The sequence below is a fragment of the Magnolia sinica genome, chromosome 6 (assembly GCF_029962835.1).
Source record: "Magnolia sinica isolate HGM2019 chromosome 6, MsV1, whole genome shotgun sequence".
NCBI lineage: Eukaryota > Viridiplantae > Streptophyta > Magnoliopsida > Magnoliales > Magnoliaceae > Magnolia > Magnolia sinica.
This window is the reverse complement of record NC_080578.1, coordinates 69,660,306-69,664,151: the sequence shown is the minus strand read 5'-3', so window position 1 is coordinate 69,664,151 and position 3,846 is coordinate 69,660,306. Positions and strand designations below refer to the sequence as shown.

Genomic DNA, 3,846 nt, shown 5'->3' with positions numbered 1-3,846 from the left:
TGAGGTGCATCATGCACCCCGCCTTGTACTTTATGAGACTATTTACAACCGGCAGGGGTGAGCACACCTTCCTGTATGATTTTTCTAGAAAATAAAGGAAATATGGATATTAAGCCAGGAGTAGTCCAACTAATTCTAAAGTTTCATGGACTTGAATCGAAAGTCCATATCTACACTGGAAAGAGTTTGATGAGATAATAGTCATTTTATATTTTCCTAATGTATCTGAGGACACAATCAGGCTGAAACTCTTTCCTTTCTCCTTAAAAGAAAAGGCTAAGACCTGGTTGCATTCACTACATCTACGATCTATTGGCAGATGGAATGACATGACAAGGGAGTTCATAAAGAAATTCTTCCCATACCATAAAATGAACACCATCAGAAAGTCGATCATGAACTTCGCCCAAAAGGAAGATGAAACATTCTTCCAATGTTGGGAGCGGTTCAAGGATCTTATTAGCTCATGCCCCCAACACAGTTTTGAGAAGTGGCACATAAAAAATTTCTTCCATGGAGGACTGACATCTTCCATGCAGTAATTTGTCGAGATGATGTGTAATGGAGAATTCATGAACAAAGATGTCGATTGTTGAGGGTCAAATATTGCATATCAAACCCTATTTATTACTTGGTTTTACATACATGATAATTCTTAACTCTCTATTTTAATCGTGTTTGTGTCGCAAGGTGAATTTAAGAGCCCGGACTGAAAAGGATGCCAAAGGCATGTATTTGATGCTTAAAAATACCAAAGCAAGGGATGGATTGTAAGCGACTGAGATAAGAATTCACACGCCAAAGATCCGAGAAAACTCAGTGATTGAAGTTAAAGGGGCCTAAAAATCATCCTGAATGCAAGATCACAGGGTTCCCACTATCTATTTGGTTTGATACTTTATATCTAGCCTAAGGACCCTAAATCAACCATACACATCGAAATTCAGCCCTTAGATCATTGTGAAAGTGGCCCAATGGATAAAATCAACCATAAATCTCTAATTTAGGGCCCACTTAATATTTGGATATGCTTCAATTTTGGTCTCAAACCCTCAAATTAGATGGCAAAATGGATGGATGGAGTAGATTTATCATAAATATCACGATGGACCCCACCTAGGGATGTGCATGCACATGGGGTGTGCACTTCCGCACTGCACCGAACCGTGGGCTAGTCAAAGATCGGGTTGACCTGATCTCTTACGCAGAAAACGGACGTCAATCCACTGTGATGATTAGTGGCCCACCACTATCCATCATTTGGACAATTTGAATCATTCATTGTGTTTAAGGGCTGGGGCTAATCGTACCCATGAATTCCTTTTGCTCCCATGCACGTGTATACATGTAGATCACCGTTAAATGCAGAATGAATAGCAGCGTGATTTGATACAGTGGGCCGCAGGAAAACTCGACCAAAACCACCAATTTTTGACTAAAATCATACCAAGAATCCAATGAACAGGTTGGATTTCTCTGAAAACATCACTATGGGGCCCATTGAGCACTACAACGTAAGAAGATTGCGCATGAGCTGCATCCGGGAAAACCAACTTTTCACAGTCGTTCTACGATCAAGATCACGACCGGATCTGCGATCCGTAATGTCCAAATCACTTCCATGGGGCAACCAATCACCACCAAGGAGCCTGAACGAGTCAGATGACCGAAACGGATGGGCTATTCACACCAAATGGGTCTAACGCAAGTCATTCTAGGTTTTGCAACGCATACTACGAAAGTTGCTCGCACGCCTTCTTCACCGACCCCAGAATCCACCAACTAACTCCAACCTCCCAGCCAACTTCCTTTATCTATAAAAGGAGAAGAAAGAAAGAGAGAGAGAGGCATTGATTGGATGTGTGAAGAAGAGAGAGAGAGATTGTGAAACATGTGGCCGACCAAGCTCCATCCAGCGTGGAGTTTTCTTCTCCTTCCTCTTCTTTTCCCGTAGTTTTCTTCATTAATATTTGTTAAGAGATTTTAGTTTCATCATGTCTATGATGAGCTAAATCTCTTAGCTAGGGCTAAGAGGTGAAGCTTGTTACGTGATGGGATACTTTTTATGGCTTTGATTCATGTTTATTAAACTCTCTTTGATTCTAGTTTGATTACAAGGAATATTTTTAGTTTTTAATGATTTTTCATGACTAAAATTACAATAGATCTGCAATAGCTTTGAGTATGTTCTTTTCACTCTAGGGATTGTGAACTTGGGAGCCCTGTTGTTCATCATTGTCTCATGGACATGGTTGGATGATGGAATCCTTCCTAAGGTTCATACATCTCTTAGATTGGTTGTGAATTAGTTAAATTCTGTTGTTTGCTTTGTCTCATGGATGTGGTTTTGTGATGGAATCACTTCTAGTTCTCATACCTCTCATCTATTGAAAACTAGATCAAAGGAAGTTCAGATTTGATTTTTAATGAAATATCTTCCAATTGGATGAAGATAGGACTTTGATTCCAGTTGTGTTCTTGAATCAAGCATAGATCTCCCTGATCTCTACAAGTGGATCCTTGGAAACCCTAGTTTCCCACCTTTGAATTTTACAAGTTTTAGTTTAATAATTCATCATTATTCTCTTAAATTCTTCTGATTTAAATACATCTTCTTCTAGTTCTAGTTCTAGTTACTTTCAGATTACGTACAAGGTTTAGTCTCAGTGGATTTGACCTCAGTCTTACCGAGATTATTACTACATCGCAACCCTATACTTGGGGTGGTGAACATCGATGATGTGTGAGATTACTTTGACAAACTCAATGAAACCGCACAATCATGAGACATCTCCCCAAGACCTAACACCACTTCTAAGCCTACTCAATCAAAGGAGAAAGGCAGAATATATCTTTTGAAAGAGGAAGACGATATAAATGCTAAAGTGGCCAGTCTCACAAGGAAACTCGAGGCCATGAAACTTAAGAAGGATAAGGATAAGGATAAGGATAAGGATAAGGAATTTGTTTGTGGTATTTGTGCTTATAGCGTTCATACAACTGAGAATTGTCCAACAATACTCATTTTTTAAGAAATACTGAACAAGCAATCGAGTGCCGTAAATAACTACCAAAGGCCTTTCAAAGGACTCACTTCAAACACATACAATTCAAGTTGGAGAAATCATCCAAACTTCAACTAGAGGAATGAACAAACTGTTACTCCTCAAGGAATTCCTTACCAATTTATGAATCAAGGGAAACCTTAAGAGGAATCGGTTCAAAATCCCACACAAACTTAAGAGCTCATCCAACAAAGTACTCTCCAAGCCTTACAAGAACTTACTAAGGCTATACAAAAGATAGACTCATGTGTTACGGTTATAGAGAAAGGAATCCTTCCAGCTCAACTTATCCCCAATCCTAAACCGCAATACGAAGTTACTGAACCAAGCTTATCAAACCCAATGGAGTAAGCCAGGTCTATCACTACTCTTAGGAGTGGAAAAATAATTGACAAATCTATTCCGGTAAGGGCTGAAAAGTCTAAGGACCCAGAAGAAGACACGGATGATAGACCTAGCACTACTCCATATTGATTAGAACCAGAACCTCTGAGTAAGCCGATTGCTTCATTCCCCCAGCGGTTGATTGCACTAAAACATCTATCCAACTTACATGAATTTTTAGAGGTGTTGAAATAAGTGAAGGTCAACATCCCTCTTCTAGATGTTGCAAAACAAATTCCTTCACATGCTAAATTTCTGAAAGACCTATGCATAACTAAAGGCGATAAAGTATCAAAAAGAAAATTTTCCTGACAGAAAAAGTGAGTGCCATCCTCAAGCAAAATGTGCCACAAACATATAAAGATCTAGATAGGCCAACTATCACTTGTATAATTGG

The 3,846-nt window shown here is 39.2% G+C and overlaps 1 non-coding gene across 1 annotated transcript; it reads right to left on the bottom strand.

Annotated features, from left to right (window-relative positions):
• Positions 1 to 377: 377 nt before the first annotated feature.
• Positions 378 to 484, bottom strand: LOC131250373 (small nucleolar RNA R71). The gene has a single exon (XR_009173298.1). It is a non-coding gene; the product is annotated as a small nucleolar RNA R71 (small nucleolar RNA).
• Positions 485 to 3,846: the final 3,362 nt, after the last annotated feature.